Below are 27,135 nucleotides of genomic sequence, written 5' to 3' on the forward strand. Positions count from 1 at the left end.
TTCCTGAGTCTCGATATCTGTCCTTCCAGCCCCCAGATGTAAGAGATGGTTTAGCACAGCAGTTATGAGCTTGGTTACTGGAGACATATTGCTGGAATTCAAATCCTAGCTCCCCCCCCTTATTAATTCTGCAGCCTTATGTGGGCTTTTTGACATCTCTGTGCCTTCACTTTACTCGTTTGCAAAACGGGAATAGTGAATACTTGTAACATAGGGTTCTTAAGGGAATTAAATGGAATAACTCAGGTCAGCTGGGCAGAGTAGACAGTCACCATAAGCTAAAGAGTGTGATTTGTTTTGATTCGGAAGCTGCACAGCAGACTGTGTAAGACTCACCCTGTTCAGAGTCAGCAACTCCCTTTCGCCACTAATCAGTTGTATGTGGGGGATCACTGTTCTCTCTCCTTCCATGTCCCTCTGCTTACTCATTTGTAAATGGTAATAAAAATGCTTGTCTCACGGGGGTCTTACCAGGATTAAGTAAACAACAGACAGAGCAAGCCTGGCATATGGTGGATATCCACTCAACGGGAAATATCACTGTGGCCATCCCAGAGCAGGACAGCAGACCATTTCAAGGTCAAGATCCATGGGTTCCCAATTCAGCTCTTCTTTTTCTAGCCTGTGACCTGAAGGAAGATACTTAATCTCTCTTTATGCATCTCAGTCTTTATTGTTGTTTCCATCTGGAAGGTGAGAGTAAATGCATGGAAGGGGGCTGTGTGGGAGGAAGCCAGTCCATCAGAACCTGAAACAAAGTAAACATTTGAAACATGTTAGCTATTACTATCACTGTGGTGATGATGGATGAGGGTGAGGATGAGGATGAGGATGAGGATGACGTAAGGGAAAGCGATGTGTCCATGCAACTGTGTCCAGTTCTCATAAGGAAAATAGCTTGGTCACCCCATAGGGGACACTCCCCATGACATTCCAGGACAGTTATTAGCTCCCTAGCCACTTAGGGAGTGGTGGAAGGTTAGAACTCACACCTGTATTGTGAAGCCAGCCTGGGACACAGAAGAGGGACTCTGGTCACACAGCAAAATAAAGTACAAATAATTGTGATTAAAACCTGTGATCTCACCAGTGGATTTTTAAGTTACTAAAAATCAAGGATTATCTCTTCTCATCTTCACAGTGATGAGCTATATAGAAAATGCCTAATAAATGGTAGTTAGATATTTGACTACTGAAAAGCACCCTATTTGTATCTCAGGATCCGCAAAACAGCGGCACCACTTTTTTTCTTTCCAATATTTATTTGTTGAGTGTAATCTATATGCCTGGCTTTTCTAGGTTCTGGAGAAATAGTAATGAATAAATTAGGCACAGTCTTTGCTACCAGGAATTTTAAAATTAGGTGGAAGTAAAGAAAAAGTGCACAGAAAATCACCATCTTCGTAATACAACATGTCTCTCTCATTTTGCAAATATTTTTCTCAGGGCACAAATGTAGAATTAGGGTATCTATAAAAAGAAACATGCTAGCATAGATCTTAGATGCTCTAATACTTTTATAAACTCTCTCTAATGAAAACAAGTATCCTATAAAAGGACAGATAATGAACTATACCCTTTGTGCTTACATTTCTAGGTACCCATTTCAAGTAGAAACACAGGACATCTAATGATCCCATGTACAAGAGTTTGTTAATTCTGGATCCAGTGAGAATTGTGAAAAGCAGGACAATTACTGAAACACTGAACATTTTAAAGACCATTTTAGGAGCTGGTAGAACAAAGAAAGGAAAAGAAGCAAGGCTACAAATAGTGAATTAATAAAGTCTGAAGAGGAAGCAGGTGGATTTATTCCGTATAAGACCTAGGAGTTTAGAGAGAAAATTGAAAGCCTTTCTCAGGAAATAATAGTAATTGATAGTGACTTTGTAATAATTCAGATATTGAGCTCATTTTTTTAAAATGAGAGAGAGAAAATGGATGTCTCAATTAGAAAAAGGATAATGTCAGAAAAAATACATGTTAACAGAAAGCTCTAATATGTTTCTTTGATTCAGACAACAAATAGGTAAATTTAAAGAAAATAGAAATGGAAAGCCCCTATAGTGGAGACATCATTCTATATATATATGGAAACTAAGATTCAGGAAGATGGAATGACCCCAAAGCCCTATGGTGAGGGAGAACAAAATTAGGATTAGAATCACAGCTCCCAGGGAGCCATGGTCCCTATTGAAATGCTCAGCTTCTATCCTCAATCCATCAGTGCTATGTGCAAAGGGATGAAGGAAACCCTAGTCTGGCTTTGTTGAAAATGAGTCACAGTGGGTCTTAGGAGTAGGAATGATGCCACAAGAAACACCTGCAAAGAGTGGGCCTGGAACTATCTAGACGTAGGCTGCTTATTGTTGAACAGGCTTGCTGGACACCATAGAAATACTTGTGGGCTTGTATCCATCCACTCGATGGCTTTATCCATGCCAACTTCAATTTTGAACATAAATACAAACCAGCATCCTCAACCTCTAAGATATAAGGGCTTCACTGCCTCCATGGCTATAGCACTAGATTGAAGTAAAGGAGCAAGTGGCCCCAACCTGGTTAGTCAGCGCTTCCACTCTTTGGCCATAGGGATTGTTTTGAGGGATGGGTGTATGATCCAAGCATGGCTAGTTCTTTTCCAGAATTATTCCACATATACCTAGGCATGAGAAGCTTTTTTCCCTCCTAGCTACAGCAGTTACAGACTTGAGCCTAGCAGTTGCAAGTGGTCCAGTCCCTATCAAGTGGCAAAGGCAGTAGAAAAAGGGAAAGCCAGTGAGTGGACTGACCCAAAGATGAGATGTGGATAAATGATGACAGGTGGCAGTGAGTGTCTTGATCAGAATGTCTCCAGCTGTATTCTTGACCTCCTCCTGTTACCATGAAGTAACAAACTTCTCAGTGTATCGAAGGCATTTTGAGTTTTGTTTTTATCAACTTCAGACAATGTGTCCTGTTAAATTTTATTACTAAATAATTAAATAACTTCAATAACTGAAATAATTATTATACATATACATAGTGCTCAAGTTTCTTAAACTATTTACCTCATAGTTATACCATAAACAACTACACTTTATTGAGCATGAAAGTTATTTTCTATTATCTACTTTATCTCTCACCAAAAAATCTCCAATTGGGGCATGGTTTTTTTTCAGGCATTCAGATAAAACTGAAGAGTACAGAATATAAGGGACTTATCCCTTTCACCCAGGTTTTTGGTTCTCAAAAAGACCTGTATCCTAACGCAAAGATTCCCTTCCTTAAGTCCTTTTAGCTGCATGGAAAGCTACATGTCATCAAGTAAAAAGTTTATTCTCCATGCTAAAAGTTAAGGACAGGTATTAAAGGGATTTTTAACACTAAAAGGACATGATATGATTGGGTCCAGTGATGACATTTAAAGTAAATACTATTTTTAATTAGTGTCATAACTATCTCGTTACATGCTCATGCCTCCAAATCTTGAAGTGTCTCATAAAATATGTAGGCCAGTCAATTTGGTTTAGAGATGAGAGACCTGGGACCCAGAAACATTGAATGTTCTTCCAAGGTTAAATGAGAAATTGTTACTGTGAAGAAGATGTGTTTGGTCCATAAGTCGAGTCCTAAACTTGCTCCACGCGCATGTAATTTCTCTTTCCGTTGGCAAGTGAGGGCACTTTCCTGCACCACTTGATTAAACTTTCTTGGCCTAATCATCTTTGGTCAATTTATTTTAAATAATACTATGTGTTTGTGTACATCCTTTATGTCTTCGATGAGAGTTTTTACATTAAGAAAGTTATATCCCTGTCATTAACTTTCCTTAACAAATGTTTGATTAAGCAACGACCATAGAGAAACTTGTCTCTGTTGGAACCTGTCACCAAGAAGCTTAATGTTCTTTCAATAAAGCAAAGAGCTAACAGAACAATCCTCACTATTAACAAAAAAAAAACTTCAAAACATGCACTGTTTCAGTTTAATGGTTGTGAATAGTAGTTTGCTATGGAATTTTAATGGTTCGATTATAACAGCCATCTCTAAAATGAATCACAGCTATTACCATCTAAGGTAGGGCATAAATTGTAGATTGTAATTGCTCACAGGCTTTTCTAAAACAATGATATGTGTACATCAAACCTGGAGCATGCTGTTGACATAATAAACTGGAGGAACGTTTATCACAAACCTAAAACAAAAGATGGAATAGAAGAGAGAGACTGCTGTAAAGATAAAGATCTCCCATTTACTCAAAATGAAATTTAAACTGAAATTAAAATGAAGGAGCAAAAAAGTAATTTTCACCTTCAGATTCATAATCTTTACTGCATCTCTTCTTGGGTCTGTGAAGATTTTGGTGTAGGAAGGATGTTTAAGATTGTTTAGGCTAATGGATTTTAAATATGTTTTTAGCTATGGAGTTTCCATTCACAAAGTATCTATAGCCTCAATATAAAAATATACTAAAAGTAGGTTCTTATCTGGTTGAATCAAGAGTGAAGTTTTGGGAACTCTTACCCCTCAATTCAATTTCCCTTTCCCCATTTCTGCCTTTCATGTGCCTGTGCCCAAGTCACCAGCGACCTGCAGAGTAAAATCCCCGGCTCTGTTCTGCTCATTCAATTACACAATTAAAAACATTGAAACCAAAAAAAATGGATATAAATTCCCCAACATCTCAGACCTAATTGGCAGAAAATCAGGGACAGGAAGACAGCTTTCCTGCATTGTTGTACAGAGGATATTCCATTATGTGGCCCATTACTCAGGGCTTTTAGGATTTCTCCTACCTTCTCAATATTCTTCTTGAATTTGAAGCTTCCTGCCTTTTAATGAAGGGTTGGAAACCCAAAGAAGTGAATTGTAGATATACTTGGAATTTGCCAGCAAATATTGTTCTAATTAGAAAATAATTTGGAAAGAAGGATAAAGGAACATATACTTTTTTTTTTTACCAAAACCCACAAAAATCAAGGGAATTTAACATCTAAAATAGAAATAGCAAAATCCTTGGAAGAGTTATCACATCACTTTGTAAGCCAATATATAAAGTTAGTAATCTCCACTTGATTGGTTCAAATGTTGGCCTTAAGTGTCTATTCCAAAGAAAGCACCTGCTTTTGTTTGTTTTGTTTTGTTTTGTTTTGAAATCAGGTTTATTGAATTCACTGCCTGCCATATGAGTCAGTAAGACTTCTGCTGTGAGACAGCGTTACACAAATCTTTCCATGCCTTGTTTTGCCCCATGGTCTCTGTTTCTGATATGCAGCCTTCACTGCACCTGGTATCATTCATCTGTGCCTATATGTGCCTGTCGACAGTGGTGTGAGGGCTTCCTTACACTTCACTATCCCACCCTTGATATCAAGGAAATTCTCTCTCTCTCTGCTGTTACTATTACCAAAAACCCATCAACTGATAGTGTATGTATGTCAATGCTCTTCTCTCACTTCATCCAAGCCTCCCCTTCTTCCCACCCTGTGTCCTCAAGTCCATTCTCTATGTCTGTGTCTCTATTCCTGATCAGCTTGGTGCTTTGTGATGACCTAAAGGGGTGGAATAGATATGGTGGGAGGGAGGCTCAAGAGGGAGGGGATGTGGGGATATATGTATAAACACGGCTGATTCATTTTATTGTACACAGAAACTAACAAAACATTGTAAAGCAATTATACTCCAATAAAGATGTGAAAAAAATTTTTAAAAAAACCATCAACTAGTGAAAAGGACACAAAAATACATTTGGGGGAAAAAAAAACAATCATATGCCTTCAGTTTTCTCACCTATTTGTTTTATTTTTATCATTTCCTTTGAGGAGGATGACAATCCAAAGATTTCCCAATCCATAGGACTTTACAAATGCTGTTGTCTTTAAAAGAAGATAGAATAGCTGCAGTGGGGGTGATCTCTGTTGCCTCCACAGCATGTCCTGACTTCTGATCCTTGGTCCTTCAAACCAGCAACGTCTTACTTGGGAAACTGGTCCTCTGCCCCAGTCAGGTTCTGTCACTGTGCTCCAGTGCTCTTCCGCATGATCACTCCATGTGATACTCCCGGTGATGTGTTCACTTATTCCTGACCAGAGACCTTTGGATTCCAGGGTAACGGAATCCCGAATAGAAGGTTTTTCTCTCTTGTATTGTATTGTCTACAACTACCTTTAGCCTCAGCCCTAAAGTTGGGAAATATTTCTAGAACTTGTCAAAATTTCCAACTACTTTCTACCAAATTTCAGTACATTTCTGGTAAGGAAAATCCTGAGTCAGCCCTCCCCAGCCTCTTCTCTGATTCTGCACCCTGCCTCTCTCTTAGCATTTCAATCTCACCCTTGCTGCTCTCAAGGAGGTCCTCTCTGACCACTCAAATTAAAATAGCTTTTTCTGCTCTTTTTTTAATTTCGTATCCTACCTTTCTTCCTATGCTTGCAATATTTCTTGACTTTATAATTATTTTATGTATTTTCTTGCTAGCTTGTTCATTGCCTTTATTCTTTGAAAGAATGCAAGCCTCGTGGGGACTTGAACCATATGTGTCTGTTTACTGGTTATTTTACCCCCAGGGTGTAGAGTATTATACTTGGTAAGTAACCGGCAATATGTAAAGAAACCCTGACTGAGTGAGTGAGTGAATGCTACCCAAACCACTTCTTACTCCCTTTCTGAAACCTCTTGCATTTCAGTAACTAGTTCTTTTTTTTCTTCTTCCTCTTCTTCTTTTTTGGGCCACACCACAGGCGTGGGGCATCTTAGTTCCCTAACCAAGAATTGAACCCACGCCCCCTGCAATGGAAGCGCAGAGTCTTAACCACCGGACCACCAGTGGTTCCTTCAACAACTGGTTCTGGTGTAACCACCTACAGCTTGCTTTTCTTGCCTGGACTGTTATCACTACCTGGGATTTCTTTAAGTGGCTACCAAGCCCTGGGGTGAATACCCAGTGTCCTTCTAGCTCTTCTCTTGGTCTGAGCACAAAGCTCTTATTCTGAAAGCCAATATCCTGTTTAAAATGCAGTTACCGTCTACCTACAGATTCTCTCTCCCTAGCATGGTCAAGCCCTATTGGTTCTTTATGGCTTCTTCTGTTACCATGGAGATAGATGGAATTTTTTGCTATTACTGTCTAGGGCCAAGGAATATACAAACAGAAGAGGTGGGAATTAACTTGGACACTCTTTGTGCAATTAGCATCTAATGAATCCATCCTCAAAATAGATTGGCTTCAACCCCATTAGTCCAGAGTCATAGCTGCTCAGACTTCATGTAATAAGATGTCGAATGATAACTCACAGCAGGGACTGTACAAAGGGCTTCTGGGGAGAAAATGTTTACTGAATAAACAGTCTGGTCACCAGGGAGAGAATGACTCATTTGCGTTTCCTGTTTTAATGTGTGAAAATGTTTTTCCTCTTGAAAGGGACTGCATTAAGGAGCTTGGAGGCATTTGCCAGACTCATTTGTACAGTGGATTAGGATCTGAATAAGATTATGGAATTTCATGTCGAGCATGAAGGGGAGCTGGGGTGTTATGTGCAGTTTCTAGTTACTTTCACGACCATGTTACAAGGCTTATTTTTTTATTTTACCACAGTCAGGCATAGTCTATAAAAGTCTTTTTATTTTTTTTTTTAACAAAAGAGGCTCAGAGAGGACAAGGGCAGACCAAGGTCACGAAGCTAGCAAGAGGCTGAACCAACCTCAATCTTGTGTGTCTTCAGTCCTGACACCCATTCTCATGGGACAGTGCACCCTCTCCCATACCTCACAGTCTCTCACATGTAGAGAATCACACATCATGATAAACTGTCCACCTTCTTCATGGAAGATGAAAGGGAAAGTACAAGACCCTCCGGCAAAAAGTGGAAAGGTTAACAGAGCCCATGACCAGGAAATAACATTAAATCAGGTCACTCTTGATCCTCATTAAAAGAAAAATAAATCTTCCCATTTTTCCATGCTTTTTCTGCTATTTCCCCAAATTGTGATCCAAGCTTAAGATTTTGACTCAAGAGGTGGTGTTTATTGCATTAAATCATACTGTTTTGAACAGAACTTGCATAGCCTTAGTGGGATGTGGTAGAAATTTTTATATTCCATCATAGTCCCTTGACCCATTTTTCTGATCCAGTCATTGTGGTATCAACCAGATGTACATCACAGGTACAGTCTGATGATCTCGGTGTCTGACTTACCATGCCTATCATGCTCTGACCTGAGGCCTCTCTGCTGCAAGAGTGTGCAGCTTGAGGAAATGTGAGGGAGCTATTACCCCTGGAGTGTCAGTGATGAACTGGGCATGGGAGTCAATGCACCAACGCTTCTTCCACCCAGCCTCACGTGGGTCACTCTGAGGAATATTTGAAATGGTTTCTTATAGACTCCCCATAAAATTTAGCATTAGTTGCCTTAAATGATAACCAGCTCAATTATTCACCTTTGCCTTGGTTTTTCTTGAAGTCTTTCATTCTTTCCACAATATCCACTTTTATTCTATGAAATTACTTTCCAGAATAAACTACCTGAATGCATGTGTTTGCATATGGCCTATTCAAAGAGAATACAAGCTAAGACATAGGGCTATTTCTCGTGTGCTTAGTGAATGTATTAGTTAGTGTTCCCCAGAGAAACAGAATCAACAGGAGATAGATAGAGAGATAGATAGATAGTTAGATACATACACACATATATACATACATTCATACACACATGCATATATAGATACATAGATACACAGATAAACACAGAGATAGAGAAATAATCTATATCTGTAACTATCTACATTTTTTGGTTTTTAGAATTGTTTTTTAATTAATTTTTATTGGGGTATAGTTGCTTTGGGTTTTTACCATTTGAGATTTAAATTAATTTCTAACCAACTTATAGGGCTGCACATTCACAGCTGGCATTTAGGCCTCCAGCTCTGGTAATAGCCAGAGCAGTGTGGGAGCTGCTGTATCTGCTCTATTTTTCGTGAGTGGCACAGAAATCCTGTAGTTTCTAGAGGCTTCTCATTATTTTGTTTCATGACATTTAAACAACAAAATCCCTCCTCAGAGCGTTACATCATCTCTCCCTCTTTCCATCCATCTGTCTGTATATCCATCCATCTATCTATCATCTATCATCTATCTATCCATCTATCTATCCAACTATCTATCTATCTATCTATCTATCTATCTATCCATCTATCTATCCAACTATCTATCTATCATCTGTCTATCTATGTATCTATCTATCCATCTATCCATCCATCTATCCATCTATCTGTCTATCTATCTATCCATCTATCTATCTATACATCTATCTATCTGGGCTTTATCATAAGAAATTAGCCCATGTGATTATGGAGGTTGAAAACCCCAAGACCTGCATTCAGCCAGTGGAGCCCTGGGAGAGTACGTGGTATAGGTCCAGGGCAAGGCTGAAGGCCTAAGAAGGAGGAAAGCCAATGGTGTAAACTTAACTCTGAATCCAAGACCAAAGAAGGAGCAGATTGATGGCCCAGCTCTAAGACAGTCAGGCAGAAAGAGTTCCCTCTTGCTCAGCCTTTTTATTCTATTCGAGTCTTCAATTGATTGCATGAGACCCTCCCCACCGCCATGTTAGGAAGGGCAATTTGCTCTACTCAGTCCACTGATTTTAATGTTAACCTCATCCAGAAACACCCTCACAGACACACTCAAAATAAGGTCTGACCAAATGTCTGGACAGTCAAGTTGACAAATGAAATCTGTCATCACAATGGATAAAATATTGTGATAAACACAAAATCAAAATGAATGAAGAACATACTATGTTCCCCAAAGTTAATATACATTATACTGTGAATCCTCAAAGCAGCACTAGTAGATAGCCATTTTTATTTTATTTTATAAAGAAAGAAACCCAGGGACTGATGGATTAAATAAAATATACAAAGTCACACGACTATTAACTGAGACAGAGGGATTGAAACCCAAATCAATATACCATAAAAGTACACAATCTTCTAGTGACAAAATAGTACTTTCCAATGAGGTCAAAGATATGTCCCACATCGTCAAAATTCTTTCATTGATTTGTTTCTTCAGAATCTAAACACCTTAGCATATGACCCGCATCCGTTAAGATTGAACACTAACATCTATTCACCCTTATTTATTTTCATTATTCATCCCAGGATTCAGAACCCACAATACACAGGGCTACGCTCTGTAATAGAGAAAATCCTTGGAGATCCCCTAAGCATGCGACAGTTTTTAACATTCACATGTGCTTTTCAGATCCTCTCCCAGAGAGGTAACTTCTGCCTTCTGGTATCTGATGAGTCCCTCCTCTTTTCTCCAGGAGGGCTGCCCTCCCCCCACGACCTGAGAATAACTATTAATATTAATGTATCCTGTTTTACATTCCTACCTGAGGTCTGCCTCTATATCTCCATCTATATCCTCACCCCTACCCATACCAACACTCTGGTTAACTTGAATAAAAATATAGGAAAAATGACTGTCAGCTGTATTTTCCTTTTAGACACTTCAATATGGAGTGATGTGATTTTCACGAAGGCTGCTTCAGTTTGGAAAGTCTTGAGGGTTGAAAAGTCACGGGATGGACATGGAAGGTAGAATGGGGATTAGATCTTAAATAATTAGGGGAGAATATTTCAGGCAAAATGATGAACAGAAACCACTCAGTAAAGGCTATGGTAAGAAAAGTCAGTAATTGGGTCATAGTGAATAAGTGGGAATTGTGGCAAGAAAGTCTGGAAGGACATACTGGGCCAGACTGAGAAGAGTCTAAAGGGCCATTTTCAGTATTCCGTGCCTGCTTTTATATTGCTCTGGGTCTCCAGGAGGCTTTCAGCTGGGGGGAGAATGTGACGTGGTCTAATGAGCACTTCATAAGTTTCCATAAATAGACATTGTGGTTTTATTGTTATGTCAAACAATCTTTTTTACCACTGATTTATCTATTCATCTATCCATTTGGCAAGCATTGGAGGCCTTTTTCTGTGCAAGACAAGGTGCACAAAAATAATACCTCTAAGACATTTGCAGTGCAACTACAGATGAAAGTTACATGAATGCCAGGCATCAGCAAGCTCCTTGGAAAGACATCATGTTTTCTGCTTAGCATAGACACGAGCTTTGGGGTTCACCAGACTGAAGGGTGAGTCCTGGCAAAAGAAGGTCCCTTCATTTTCTGAACTTCAGTTTCCTCCTGTTGAATAAAGGTCATAACATATGTGCCAGAAACCTATGGGGAGGTTACAATGAGATATGGTATAAAGTTAGATGCTTAGCACATATGAAATCCCTCTGTGTCTCCACTTACCTTTTCTGTGTCTGAATAATGGGGAAAGAAAGAGATGTAGCTTCAGAGCTGCTAATTGGACATACACAGTGGAAAAAGTTATCTCCATCTATAATATCACCCCAAATTTCAGACCCAAATACACAACTTCCTAGTAAACATAACCATCTTGATGTTTCTTGTACTGAAATCAAATATGTCCCAAACTGCCATGCTGACGTTCCCAGTGTCTGTCCATAACTGTACTATTTACTCAAACACTCAAGCAAGACACTGGAACTTCCTTCTTCCTTCCTCAATTTCATTCTCCCTCTAAAATGTCATTCTTACTCCCTGACTTTGTAGTGTGTGATCTCCCTGGACTATAAGACAACAACTTCCAGGCACCTCTCACTTCGAGCGCATGGTCTGGCATAGAGTAGATGTATTCAGATGTCTGTTAGATAAATGAACCTGTGGTTTTTCACAGCTTGGTATAGGAGGTACCTGTAGATTAAACACAAAGGAAATAAACTAAGATTTGTCACTAGCTTCCAAAGAGAGAAAGACAGACAGAGACACATTCAAAACAAAAAGGACTAAAGAAACCATTTATTTCACTCAAGGGTGATGTTTACAACAGAAATCATAAAATAGGTAATGTTCTTTTGCATCTCCAGTGAATGATTTGAATGGAGCTAACTGCAAAGACAGTGTGTTTTTTTTTTTCCTCCCAGTAGAGCTCATGTAGAGATTTTAATGAATTCTTTAATTCCAATAATTCAACCTTAAAGCAGATCTAGTCACTTTTCCCTTAACAGCACAATTAGAGCCCAGGAAGTATATTCCCCTGGATGTTACTTGCACTTCCAATGTACTAAAACTGGAGAACAGAAGTGAGCAATTTGGAAAGCTCTAGGATTCCAAAGAACTTCTTAGTACACTTTTTCCAAGGATGTATAAAGATATTTTTATTAATTTTTAAAAATCACTTTATTGAAGTATAATTGCCATACAGAAAACTATACATATTAATGCATATGACTTGATGAGTTTGGAGGTAATTATACATCCATGAAATTATCACCACCGTCTATGCCATAACCAAATCCATCATCTCCAAAAGTTTCCTCCCACCTTCTTCATCTACTACCATGTGTGTGGGTATGTGGGTGTGTGAAATAGATCACTTAACATGAGATCCACTCAGCAAATTTCTGACTATACAATATAGTATTATTAAGTACAAGCATTGTGCTGTACAGTGGATTTCTAGGACTTATTCACCTCACCTAAATGAAACTTTATACCCTTTGACTAATATCTGTCCATTTCCCCTTCCCCCACCAGCCCCTGGCAACTATTATTCTACTCTCTGCTTCTGTGAGCTTGACTATTGCAAATTCCTCATATATAAGTGGTATCACGTAATAGTTGTCCTTCTATGTGTGGCTTATTTCACTTAGCATAAGATGCTCCAGATTCATCCATGTTGTCACAAATGGCAAGATTTCCTTCTTTTTACAGGCTGAATGATAGCCTGTTGTATGTATACATTTTCTTCTCCTTTCACTCTGAGGGACATTTAGGTTGTTTCCACATCTTGACTCTTGTGAATAATGCTGCAATGAACGTGGGAGTGCAGGTGTTTCTTTGAGATCCCTTAACTAACCAAGGAAACAAAGAGAGAGAGAAAACTCAAGTAGAAACACACAACCTACCAGTTCTGAATCAAGAAGAGACAGAAAGACTGAACAGACCAATAACAAGTAAGGAGATTGAATCCATGATAAAAAGCCACTTGACAAAGAAAAACCCAGAACCAGATGGCTTCATAGGATTTATACCAAGCATTTATTAAAGACTTAATGCCAATCCTTCTTAAACTCTCCTAAAAAGTAGAAGAGAGGGCATTTAAAAATCCATAAGGCAAGTAGCACCCAGATACCAAAACCAGACGAAGACTCCACAGGAAAATAAAACACAGGCCAATATCCCTGATGGACATAGATGAAAAGATTTCTCAAAAAAATATTAACAAACCAAATTCAACAAAATATTGTAAGGATCATATACTGTGTTCCAGGGGGATTTACTCCTTCGATGCAAGGATGATTCAACATATGAAAATTAATCTACGTGATACACTTCATTAATTGAATGAAGGATAAAAACAAAACCAGCTCAATAGATGCAAAAATAGCATTTAGGTACATTTTAGATATACCAATCTCAGAAATGTCTTTTACTGAGTTTTCATAGTGAGTACAGAGAACATAAATTTGTTTCTATTGATCTGGTCTCTACAGATGCATTCTAGTACTTGTACTTTGTCTTCTCCAGTATTTATCAATTTATGAAAAAGGCATAATATTGGAGGATTGTAAATGTGGGTGTGATCATAATATATTATACATCCATCCTTCCAACTGTTTATTACCTGTTGAGACTGTGTTTTGTAACAGACAGCATATTTAGCAGAGTACTCAGATGGATTAAAGTTCTCTCCACAAAACATAGACAGCCAAAATGATGTAACAATATAGCACAGATACTGACATAATAGCAGAAATCACATTGAATCATAGGAGCCCAGATCAAGAGCGCTAGACCCAGATGGGAAACAATGGGGACACAGGGAAAAGAGCTGAAAATAGGCAGATACTGTACACAGCATTAGGATTTGGTTCGTGCTGACATTTTTCCAAGGCTCAACAACCAGCTCCTCTATTTTCTTGTACTCTTTTTTTTTTTTTTGGTGATCTCATTCTTCTTTCTGTTTTCAAACACAAGCTTATGCTCATAATCTCCATTTACAAATCACACCTAAGCTTCTCACTGATTTTCAAAATACTATTCCCAAGTCTCTACTGATACCACTGCTGGGACATGTCTCACCAGCATCTTACTCCTCACAAACCCAAAACTGATCTCTTAAGATAATCGTATCTTCAAACCTTGTCTTCACGAGTACCTGCTCTGCCTATCTTGCATCCACTTTGACCCAGGTGATTAAGCTGTAAAACTGGGAATCATCCTTACCCCCCGCTTTTTTGCATCTCCACGTGTAATCTTGACTTCAATCTGCTGATTCTATTTCCAAATTATGTCTTGAATCTGTCCACCTCATCCACCTTTGCTGTCACTCCCTTAGTCTAAGCCCTCATTATCTCTTACCTTTATTACTGAAATACTCCACCTGCTTTTCTCCACGCTCCCACCTTCATCCACACTTTACTTTTTGTTCTACAAAAACACACAGTACATGAGGAGAATATCCCACTGTTCTTACGTTCCCAACTTTGATCTGGGTAATTTCCTGGCTGTGGATTATGTGAGTCCCCAGGTGCAGAGTCTCCCCCACTCAAAAGATTGCTGGTAATAAAGTGAGATAATATCCCAGTGTATGAGGTCTTGACATCTGAGGGGGCAGCAGACAAGTGATTCCTTTTTATTCTTTCTGGCAAGGGCAATGACTCTGAGCACGGCGATGATAATTAAGACTCCCCCTTAACAAAGTCAGAGAAAATGGAAGTAATAAGAAGACACCAGGGAAAGGGAGGTAGTGGAAGAGCCCATATGCACAGAGCTCAGAGTGTCCTCAGCAAAAGAGCTGTGTGGGGTGTGTTCAGGTGTACTCGGCAATGGCATAAAGGTGATAGAAGTAGTGCTATGTTGGGGCAGATATTTTTGCTATTAAAAGAATTGGGGAACATGTACTCAGTCTTTGGGATGTCCCTTTAAATTCGTGAGGGGCCAGACGTTAAGGGAGCTGAAGGTCCCAGGCTCTCAGACTGTGAGGCCTGAGTGTGTCGTGAATGAGGGATCAGGGAGGTGTCCTGGACTGGTTCATTTCTCAGGGTCCTGCAACATCTCAGAATGATCTGGAGTGAGGTCGATGCTGTGGTCAGGCTCCATACCCCCTGAATATAGGGAGATAAAAGGACTGATGTCCTCAAGAATGCCCACTCCGTGTAGCCACAACACAGTACTCTATTTTCACCTGAGAGCCCTGGGACCTGAACAAATTATCCCAACCAGGACCATCACAAGCTAGAATATGACTGGGAGATGAAATATAGAACCCCAGAAAAATCTGAATTTCAGATAACATCTTTTTTTTAGTATCCCTAATGTTTCTTGGTGCATACACATACTTAAAAAATCTATGTATGCGTGTGTATATATATATATATATATATCATATGCATACTTATATTGTGTGTATAGTCTGTGTGTGTGTGTGTGTGTGCATGTTCTTATATCAAAACTCCAATTTTGGAAGCATCCTGTATTTACATTTGCTGACTTTGACAACCCTAAACTACAAGATGAAGAGGATAAAAATTGGACCAATTCCTCAGGGAAGCCTTCTTCAAGTTGAAAAAGCCAAGACGCAGTATCAACAGACACATCCTCATAAGGATGCTGAAACTCAATACCAAGAGGTGTCTGCATGACTTACACTCAGGCCCGCACAGGTCGCCAGAGGGACTTCCGGGTGTTCAGGTCACAGGCACTGCTCCGTCGTAGAGTGTTCTGCTAGGACGCTGCTTTGGGAGCATATGTTGCTCTCCAGGAGTTACGGGGCCTGGCTGCAGCCCCTTCCAACTGGAAACCAGCACAAAATCCCCTGATGGTAGCAACCAAGAAATAGAAAGCAAAGAAGCTTACAAAGAAGGAATCAATTTTATTTGGCATACAGTTTGTTGCTTCTTAAAGGGAATAAAATCTTCCCTTTCAAATTAAAAATACCACCTCTATACAACTATCTTGGTAGCTCTAATCACAGTGTTTGTGACCCAGTAGAGCCTGAGTACATCTGTGAAAGGTAATTCTTCACAGACACTGTGGGATTTCACAGCTACCTTTGGCCCCTTTCATAAATAGAGTCTATTACAGACTTTCTCTGAGAGCTGAATCACAGTGATGCAATTTTTAAACTCAGAAAACATTTGCTGGCGGAAATTAACCTGGGGGGTTAAATTATATCCATTTCTTGATGGATCACTAATATTCCTTTCTTTAAAATGTCTTATTGAAATTTAAAAAGCGTCCCCTTTTGGTCTTTCACACGATCTCATTTTAGCCACTTTCCCCACAGTGTGACTTCCTTATAATAAAGGTATTTGGATAAGACCCATTAACAATTGAATTGAGTGATTGGACTCTTGGGCGTTTGAACACATACACAGCAGTAGAATTGAAGAGAAAATACTGAAGGGAGAATGAGTTACTCTTGGTGAGCAGAGAGACCAAGGGGCAATACTGTGCTTTGCCTCTGCTGGTCATGAGACTGGCCATGGGGACGATGGCCCAAAGGAGAGATTTGAAGACTTACAAGCATAGGACTTCTCATGCAATTAGTTGTGGTCAGACTAGGAAAACAAGCCAAGGTTGCAAACAACTTGAATCATTTAGAAATGGTCTAAATATGTCTCTATATACGACATAAAATTTGGAGCAGATTCTATCTGTATTTCTCCATGTTGACTGATATATGGACAGAATTTCTATTTTTTGACCATGGAAGGAAATAATTGAGGGAAAGTAAAGCAATGATCTTCCTTCTTAGAGGTTAAAGTGTTAATGTCATTTTTTTCCCCTCTTCTTTCATTCTTGCAGCCAAAGTCCCCAAAACTTTATTCTCATCTGTAAAGGCATTGAGTAAGGTTTACTTATCGCTCCATCACACAGGGTAGCCAGCAGAAAAAAAGGGGGTTGGATAAATGTTCACTTAATGATTGCTCAGTTCTGGAGAGCCATTGGTCAATTTCAGGAAGTAGGACTACTGTTCAAAGCCTCAGGCCTTTTTTCTGTTTGCTTGCTTGCTTGTTTGTTTGTTTGTTTTGGAAACAGCCCTATCTGATCAGAGATCATTTCCTGGCTTTCTCATTGGATTTGCCTTGTAATTTAGGCAAATTCTAGGTGTTTCTCAAATTTCAGGTGAGTAAAATGGGATTCTTTTACACTTTTTATGGAGTTAAGAGGGTTATATGCACTTAGAACAGCATCCAGTACATAACAAACATGTAGATGTGTTTTATTTTATTATCTCATCTGAAACTGAACTGTAAGCTCATCTCAGCACCATGCCTCTCAGCAAATGCCAATTCTCACTTTCCTTAAAACACAAGTGAGGAACTTGTCTTGAGAGAGGTCATGAGACTTGCCCAGGAAGTCCCATTGCTTTACAGTCAGATAAGACCAGTAGGACTCAGAAAAGTCATGTGACTTTTCTGAGGAGGGGTTCAGCTAGTCAATTCCAGAGTCTGAGCAAGACCTGCAGTCTGGTTTCTTAGTCCAGAGAACCCTCTCTCTGATCCAGAGATCGTTCACTTTGCAAATATTTTCTTAATCTTTGGCATGCATAATTCACATGGGGTACCAAAAGCCGTAACTGATTTCCTTAAAAATAATTCACTCAGGATTTTGCCAGTTACAGTGATTACAGAGGAAAAGGGGTCTCCGAAAAGGGAATTATGCGACCCAGATGCCTGAAAGCAAAGCATTTCAACTTGCAGCTGCATCCAGGGTGGGTACGGGTTACTGGTGATTTTGTCTCCCCTCTTTGACATCTGTCTCCTCTCTCAGGGAAATGTTCTGCAGAACTCGCCAGCTGGTTTTTCAGCTGGGGTGTGCCACGACTCAGGTGGTATGGTTCAGCAGAGAAAAATAAATAAATGAAGCAGTAAACAAGCCACAACCTGTCCATCTTTTCTCCAAGAACCCCATCATCAAGGGCTGCTAACTGTAGGATTCCCACCAATAATTGAGTTTCACGCTGTGGCATGCTCCCACCACGCAGTGGTGTGAAATAGTTAAATAAGCTGACGGGAACATCTCATTTATATCTGATACTGGTACTATGGCTGGTTTTCTTAATATGTTAGGGAAATTGCCCATACTACACCTGTCACAGGTGAAAAATCTGCATAGACATGCATAATTCATGAATCTCCAATCCCAAAGAGAGAATTGCGAAGACTTGTTATTGCTCAAATGCCAGTTTTTACAGCGACATCTCAGGTATAATTGAAGACTCTGGAAAAGGCAACTGTCAGAAGAAGCATTTCCATTTGCTCAGTGTCCAGGGCTGCTTTCCATTGGCTGGGGTAACTGATGCTTCTGGATTTCACCTTCCCTACCCCCAGCATTTCAGTGGAGCAGGTGCATCCCTGATGTAAGTAGACTGGATGTGAGACAACCTGCATTCATGGTAAACATTGATGGGGGTGGAAGTTGGATAGGAATTCATGGGTAGAATATGAGTAACTTATAGGCACAAAATATAATTTTCATATTTATGTATTTTCCATTGTCCCTCACTGCTTCCCTGGAGGGGAACTTGGTTACGTTACAAAATCACCTTTGACTTTTGCTTATGATGTTCTTGTTGTCTGAAATGGTATCTTACTCCTCTCTGCACATCGTTAAATAGGACTCCTTTTTCTTTACTATTTTAATTTTGTTAGCTAAAAAAAAATACTTGTGACATGCAAGAATTTCCCACAATCTGGATTTTGTTTGAATTTTACCTTATGATTATATTTAGTTAAAATTTTTGACAGAAATATCATATGGATTATTTATGTCTCAGTGGATCCTCCCCAGAGGATGGTGATGTCTGTCAGCTTCATGTTTCTTATGATCGTGACAGAAGCAGGTCAGTGTTCCATGTGGAAGGGGACCTGGCAAGAGCTGGGGAAAGTTACAAAAGGCATGGGGACTATTTGGGGGGTGACAGGTATGTGCACTGTCTTGCTTGCGGTGGTGGTCTTACAGGTGTATACAAATAGTAAAACTTACTGAATTGCACAATCTAAATACGTGCAGTTTTCATTCATTAACTATGCCTCAAAAACGGTTCTAAAAGTGTATAAGAGAAGCACTTTTTGTCAATTAATTTTTTCAAATATTCAACAAAATTACATTTCAGTAAAAAAAAGTCCTGCCCTATAGGGCTTCTCATAGATTTGTATTATATGATGTGTTTCGATTCTCCCAAGTCTTTCCTAAATCTAGCAGACAACCGAACCCTTTGTTCCTTAAGAACTGATCATCTTTTCCAGAACACATTTCCCAGTATACAATTTGGCAAGAGATGTATACCAGTCTGTGAACACACTTACCAAACACAATGTTAGAACCTGGGGTTTCACCTGAAATAAGCCTGATCCCTGCTCAAAACCTCAGTTTATGAAGCATATACATATAATCAGTCAATAGTGAAGAAAACAAAATTGATCATACTACAGCTATACAGAGAGTGTTCTGCAAAGCTCATAAGAAGCAAATCCATCATTATGTTACAAACCACCTCGAGATTTAGTGGCTTAAGCCACTAATGTCTGTTTAGATTGCCTACAAATCTGTAATTTAGGCTGGCTTTGGTGGGAGAAACTCCTCTTGCTCCTCGAAGCATCAGCTCAGGCATCCCTGGCGGATGAAGATTCCATTTTTCAAGATGGTGCACGCACAAAACTGGGTAAGTTGGTATTGGCCATTTTCTGGGAGCCCAGCTGAGAATGTGGCTTGAGACATTGTTTCCTCTCCATGCAGCCCCCTCGAAAGTCTTCTAGAGATTTCTTATAGCATGGTGGCTGGGTTTTAAAACAACAGTCCCCACAAAAACCTAGGGAGAAGTGTAAGGCATATTTCAACCTAACTTTGGATGTCCTCTGGGGTCCTTTTTGAAGTACTTTTATGGCCAAGTCATTCACAAGTGTCCACCCAGGTTTAAAAGTAGGGGATATAGCCTTACCATATGGATGGGCAGTAATAAGTTTGTAAAAGAACCTGTAGAAGGGATATATTCCAGAGCATTCTTTGGAAAAGACAATCTGCTACAATAGTGTTCATTTATTTGAGGCTTACCTCCCATTTTAAAACTTAGCACTGTTAAATTGCTATTATGTTTCCTTACAATGCCTACATTGTCTTCATAGTTGCTTACAGTAACAACTTAACACAGTGTTGAGAACTCCAGCAGCTTCAATTTTATACATCCCTCATCTTGCCATAAGTCCTTTAAAGCCCACACTTTAATATGCGTGTGGAACAATTAAAATGAAAAAAAGAAGATGAAAACACCCACACAAAATTGTAAATCAAAATGCAAGGCATTTTGTAATTAAAAGTAATTATCTGAATTTTGGAGAAAACCATTTTAGTATGTTATGATCCCCATCTGATTGATTCTCCATTTGATTCTGGAGCTGGATAATAAACTGTATTGAGCACATTCATTTTCAATTTTTGGCTTGTGATCCTTTTGTAAAATGTTTTATCAATATTTTATGTATATTAATTAATGGAAGCTGTGTGTGTGTGTGTGTGTGTGTATACACATGTATACGTGTATATATAAAGAGAGAGGTTTTTTGTTTTTTGTTTTTTTTAATGGTGTCATATCAAACATAATACGAGCAAGAAGTATAGTGTGATGGGAAAAGAATAGATTTGAAGTTGTACATAAATTATTTAAATTCTGTTCACACATCTATGAGCTGCGACATTTCAGGCAGGTTGTTTAATCTTTCTAAGCATCATCTTTTTTCACCTGTAAAATGGAAATAACAAGATCCACTGGACCAAATGATTCCATGAAATAAATGAAATAATATCTTAATTTCTTGCCAGAGAGTAGATGCTCAATTAGCTTTTGAATTATTTTTCTTTCCTCTTACACCAGTTTGTTAATAGTTTTCTGTTGACTTGCATACCTCTTGACTTATTTTAATATTTAACACGTGATTTCTATGTTTCCTATCTGAGACCTTAAGTTATCTGTCACCAGATTCATCTTTGTAATTGTAGAGCTGCAGATGCAAAGGGCCTGATGTATAATAAATAATAAATGTTTGGAAAATTGTCACTAATATTGACAGCTTTTTTTATATTTAAGTATCTTTTAAGTATTTATAAAATACTTGCTAATGTTTTATTTCCATATTGCATCACAGGTCTGTCAGTTTTAATTTTCCCTTGCATATATAAATGAAGAAGCTAAGACAGAGAAGTGTTAAATCCTGGCTTAGAACATACAAGGAGTAAAGAAGAAAATCTAGGACTCAGTTTATATCCCAGTAGGCACACTATCTCAGATTTGGTGTGAATTTTAAAAAAAATAAGGTAATTGCCATAGAAAATTACTATCCAAAAGGAACCCACTCCATTTGTCTAATTTAGCACTCATTATTTCAGAAGGTTGAGAGTCACCAGCCTCGGGAGATTTGTAGAAAGGCAAACCATTGCTGTTGACAAGTTAACCTCCTAAGACCGCACTGAGCACGCTCACTCTCTAGTGGAAAGAGCTGCACCTCTGAAGGGCACAGCTTGGGAAGACAGAACTGCAAAGAAAGCTTGGTTTGAGATTGTCAGAAAACTCATAAATGTTTCATAAGGGCTCCTCAGAAGAAGAGGAAGATAAAACCTCACCAAATGACCCCTTTTGATTTTCTCATAATGGGAAGGTTATAAATCCCAATGAAACATCAGGCTGGAATGAAGACCTGCCTTTTGAAAACCTGAAACTGCCTTGTCAGGTCCATTTTCTCCTATCTGATCCTACATGTCCCCGCTCCTCTGCACTTGAAGAGAAGGAAGGTTATCAGATTGTCACAGCAAGGGCAGCTGTGGAGTCACCCAGGGAGGAAAACCTACCCCACCCAATGCTGGTGGCTGGGCCAGCAGAACTGACTCTCTGTTCCCTGAGAAGGACTCACAGGGGCTGGACCAGGTTCCCTTGCAGGCCCTGGCAGTTGTCGTTTTAGTCTCATACCTACGCCCTCTGTGACCACAGGAGCCCAAGGGCACCATAGCAAGGCTGACTCTCTTCTCAGACAAATGGTGTGAATGTTACTCGCGTTACATAAATGAGTATGTGCTGAAAATTATAAACATGCCAGAAGAAAGCACAGTTATAATTTACTTAAGAAGCAGACATAATCTCTTGCATGTTTTGAGGGAGAATCTTCCCAAAATAAGAAGCTTCAGAGGCAACTTATCTTTTCTCCAAAACTCTTTTCTCCAGCAATTTTAGTTCTCTTGATTATACCAGGATATATAATACCCTCTTATTATGTCTATATCAATATCTAAGGATATAAAAATATAGATAATATATATTCACATTACATATAATTTCAGTGTAAAATATTCATGTATAAAATATATTTAAATCATATATCTAATATATTTTGTGTATATTATATTATATAATGTATTAATATGTACATATATGTGTATGTGCATATTACAAAGGGTATAGATATGCTCATACACACACCCATACACACACACACACACAATTCATACAGTTTATGGTGCTTATCTCCCCTATTATACTCAAAACACACTTGAGACCTAAGTGGGCACAGAAACCTTGCTAAATGGTCAATGGACCTTAATGTGCTAGCATGCCTCCTCTCGTTCCAGATCACTCTCCATTGGGTCTGAGTGGTGCCTTGAGCCCTGGAGTCTCCTATGAGCACTTGAACCCACGGGGTACTGCAGGCTACAACATCCTCCCTTCCTGTCTAATAAGTCCTACTCTGTCCTTCAAGGTTAACCCTGATTTCTACCTCTTCATGATGCTTCTCTCAGTTTTCTGGACCACAGCGAGTATCCCATTTCTCTGGCCTCTTGGGACCACACACATTGTGTGTGTAACCCTATATTTCCCTCTGAAAATGCTTGCATGCCAGACTTCTCATCTACCAAATGCCCTTTCTCTTTGGTAGTTACTGACCCTTGTTCTAGGATAAGACTAATTCCTTTTCAATCCATTAGCTTCCCCCAACTCAGCTTCCTCATCTTTAAATGGTGATGATCATGTGCCAACTTTTGTAAAGACTAAATGAGATATAAATTAAAAATGAAAAAAATATGGAAAGACTCCAGCGCTTAGTATTTGCCCATCAAATGTTTGTTGAATTATATTAAAATATGAATATAACACTGAGCCCATTATTTACTCACTGTTATTATTATTTTTTATTATTACTTTTACTATTATTATTATTTTTAGTTCTGATATCAACCCTTCTGTTTAGCTTTATGGCATATTCCAACACTGAATTCTGAAAAAGAGACTTTCTTCCTTTTGATTGTGTCTCATTTTTACCTAAGTTTCCTGTAACCAAATTTTTGCATAAAGTAAGCTGAAGTTCTCCTTTGTAAATTAATGTATCATTTTCCTGGACTCCAGGACACTTGGATGCATTCATTTGTTTCTGGTTTTACTTGCTTTTACAACTTCTACTTAACACTTTCCATAGGAAATTTTAACCTTATTGAATTTCTATTAAGGTTTTTTGTTGTGGTTGTTTTTCAAGGGTTTCTTTGCATGTGTTATGTAAATACATGCCTGTAGTTCTAAAACATTTTCCATAAATGGGAAAAAATTGAAAATTGATTAAAGTAGAATAGAGAGACCCAAATAACCAATTTTACGCTTTCAAAGATTTTAGTTTTACTTAATAAATTTGGGGGCAAATTATCAATATATAATTATCACTGAAATCATATCAAATTATCCAGGTCTTCCCCATATGGGTTAGTTTGCAACTAAACACTACAATTAAAATTGGCTACCTGGCCACTGGGTAAGCATGTGGCTAGATCACTATCCTTCCCATGAATGAATAATTCTTGGTGACCACTGGCCTCCCATTCAACCTCTTCCTTTGCTACAACCTCAGAAAGAGCAGCCTTTTGCCATGTCAAGGTTGCTTTTTTATTGTTACTCCTTATTCCTTTGCTCCTAAACTTGGCATTGGCTGTAGAAGAGTAAATCTTTTCTAGAAGAGAAAAACGAATTAGCAAAGACTTCTTCCACCTTTCTCTTTTCTCCTATAAAGGAAGATAAATCTGACTTCATAACTTTGCATGGCTCTACCCTTCCCCAACCCTGAGTTCCAGCTCAATGTCACCTCCTCGAAAGGAATCTTCCAGGACCAACTAATTTCATTCTGCTTCAGCACCCTCATGGGGGTGCCTCTGGTTCCCTCATTAGAATACGTGAACTAGGATAGCAATCAATTCACCTTTTTACTGCCAAATTTCTACTGTAGTGACTGGTGTGTGATAGCTACTTAGAAAAATATTTGTAGGAGGAAGGAAGAAGAGGAAGAAGGAAGACACAGAAGGAGGGAGGGAGGGAAGAAAAGGAAGGAAGGAAGGAAGGGAGGAAGGAAGGAAGGACAAAAAAGAAAGAAAGAAAGAAAGAAAGAAAGAAAGAAAGAAAGAAAGAAAGAAAGAAAGAAAGAAAGGGAAAAAAAAAGAAAGGGAAAGGAATACTTAACTAATAAAACTTCAGCTCAAGAATGACCTAGAAAGGTAAGAAAACTAGAAAGACATCTAATGAGCTGAAAATGTGCTGGAGGTAGGGGTGGGGTAGTATCTCCTCAGGTTAATTTCTATCTAAGCTCATAGAGACATGGCTAGTGGAGCCTTTAAAGTTCTCTACACAGTCCTGGTCACCAAAAGTGAAACAAGAACATCAGAGAAGACCTAGTATACAATGTAGATATTTGGCTGGAGGGTTCTATGCTACATTTGAAATCTACGTGTGATTTACCTGGCAACTCAGCATACAAAACTCACTGATGGACAGGACTCAAGCAGCAAGTGGTATTCTTTTGTAAGAAATAGAATAGAATAGGGTCCAGGAAAAAAGAAGGGGAAGCCATTTACTTAGGTCTCAGTGCCTCTTAGCTTTTGAAGGAAATGTCTTAGGTTATCATAAAGGATGTTCTGCATAAAGGAGTCCACCAATTTAGGAACATAAAAAGACATTCAGGGAAAAAAAAAAAAAAGAACATTCAGGATGGTAAGATTATGATGCATATACAATTGGGGCAAAAGAAACTAAAAAAAAAGAAGGAAAGCTAAAAAATGTTAAATGTGCTCTAAAACATAATTTACATCACACTATTCAAATATATATATATATAGCTCCATACTAATTATCTACCTAAGGTGTTTTCAAGGGAGCATCCTGTCCTTTGAAGTCATTCTTTTACCCAAAAGTTACTCTTCCTCCTGCTGGTGACTCGGTCCAATTCCTCAAGGATCCTGCGGCTTCAAATATTTGGTTGCATAAGAATAATTTCTAAATACTGTACTTCTACTTCACAATTCCCTCTGCGGAAAAAAGACAAGCTCAGGAGTCCCAAGGGGCATTTTATCTACACTCTGTGTACTTTAGTCCTCTCAAACCAGCTCCAAGCATTCTTCCCTCCTGCTCACATTTGAAGCACCTGTTACTCCACTGGTTTCTGCCAAAGACACATGCAGATGCCACAACTTTCCCTTAGACAGAGCAGGCTGGGCCAATGCTTGTTTTTGGAGTCCCCGATGTCAGGTTGCCTAACTCCAGTTGTTGCAAAGGTGTATTAGTCAGGAGAGGCTGTTCTGTGACATAATAACACATCCTAAAGGACTCACACAACAAAAATGTATTTCTTATGTTCCCAATATCTGCTGCAGGTCCAGTCAACTCACGGTCAAGTCTTCTGCAGGTGGTGACTGCAAACAGGGATGCTTCAAGTGTGTGTCGCTTCCATCCCAAACATCCTTTCGTGATTGCTGCAGCAAGAGGAAGGAGCATGATGGAAAACCAAGCACCAGCCCTTAAACGTTTCAGCTATAAGTGCACTCATCACCTCCTGATGCAACCAAGTGCCGGGAACTATGCTCGTGGAACCACTGTAATGAAAGGGGATGAGAAATGTAGTCTTCCATGTGTATGAGAAATACTGGAAGCATTATGAATGTCTACCAAAGGTTGCTAGTATAACTTTCAGTTCTTCCTTCAGTTTTTTTTCTGCAGTTTTTTTGCCCCTTAAGATTCAAAATTTTCTCCTGAGCTATAGTTCTATGTAACTGTACTCATCATACAAAGACTTCAGTAAGACCTCAAACTCAACATGATGAAGTCACATCCATCTGCTTTCTCCCAAGTCTCTCACTGGTCTCAAGTTCTTTATTTCAGTAAATGGTACCACTATTAGCAAGTGTCTAATGTCAGAAACCCAGAGGTCATCCTTCATTTATCTACCCTTCCCCTTAGCCTTTATATCAATAGCCAAGACCCGTTGATTCTTTTTTTAAAACTTTTATTGAGATATAGTTGACATACAATAAACTGCATATATTTAGTGTACAATTTGATATTTTTTTCTTATTAGTAATGTATATATGGCAATCCCAATCTCCCAATTCATTCCCCCCCAACCCTCCCTGCTTTCCCCACTTGGTGTCCATATGTTTGTTTGCTACATCTGTGTCTCTATTTCTGCCTTGAAAACTGGTTGATATGTACCATTTTTCTATAGTCCACATATATGTGTTAATATACGATATTTGTTTTCCTCTTTCTGACTCACTTCGCTCTGTATGACAGTCTCTAGGTCCATCCATGTCTCTACAAATGTCCCAGTTTCATTGCTTTTTACAGCTGAGTAGTAGTCCATTGTATATATGTACCACATCTTTTTTATCCATTCATCTGTTGATGGACATTTAGGTTGCTTCCATGTCCTGGCTATTGTAAATAGTGCTGCAATGAACACTGGGGTGCATGTGTCTTTTTGAATTACAGTGTTCTCTGGATATATGCCCAGCAGTGGGTTGCTGGGTCATATGGTAACTCTATTTTTAGTTTTGCAAGGAACCTCCATACTGTTCTCCATAGTGGCTGTATCAGTTTACATTCCCACCGGCAGTGCAAGAGCATTCCCTTTTCTCCACACCCTGTCCAACATTTACTGTTCGGAGATTTTCTGATGATGCTCATTCTAACCGGTGTGAAGTGATACCTCATTGCAGTATTGATTTGCATTTCTCTAATAATTAGTGATGTTGAGCAGCTTT

Source organism: Hippopotamus amphibius, chromosome 5, assembly GCF_030028045.1.
Source record: "Hippopotamus amphibius kiboko isolate mHipAmp2 chromosome 5, mHipAmp2.hap2, whole genome shotgun sequence".
Lineage (NCBI taxonomy): Eukaryota > Metazoa > Chordata > Mammalia > Artiodactyla > Hippopotamidae > Hippopotamus > Hippopotamus amphibius.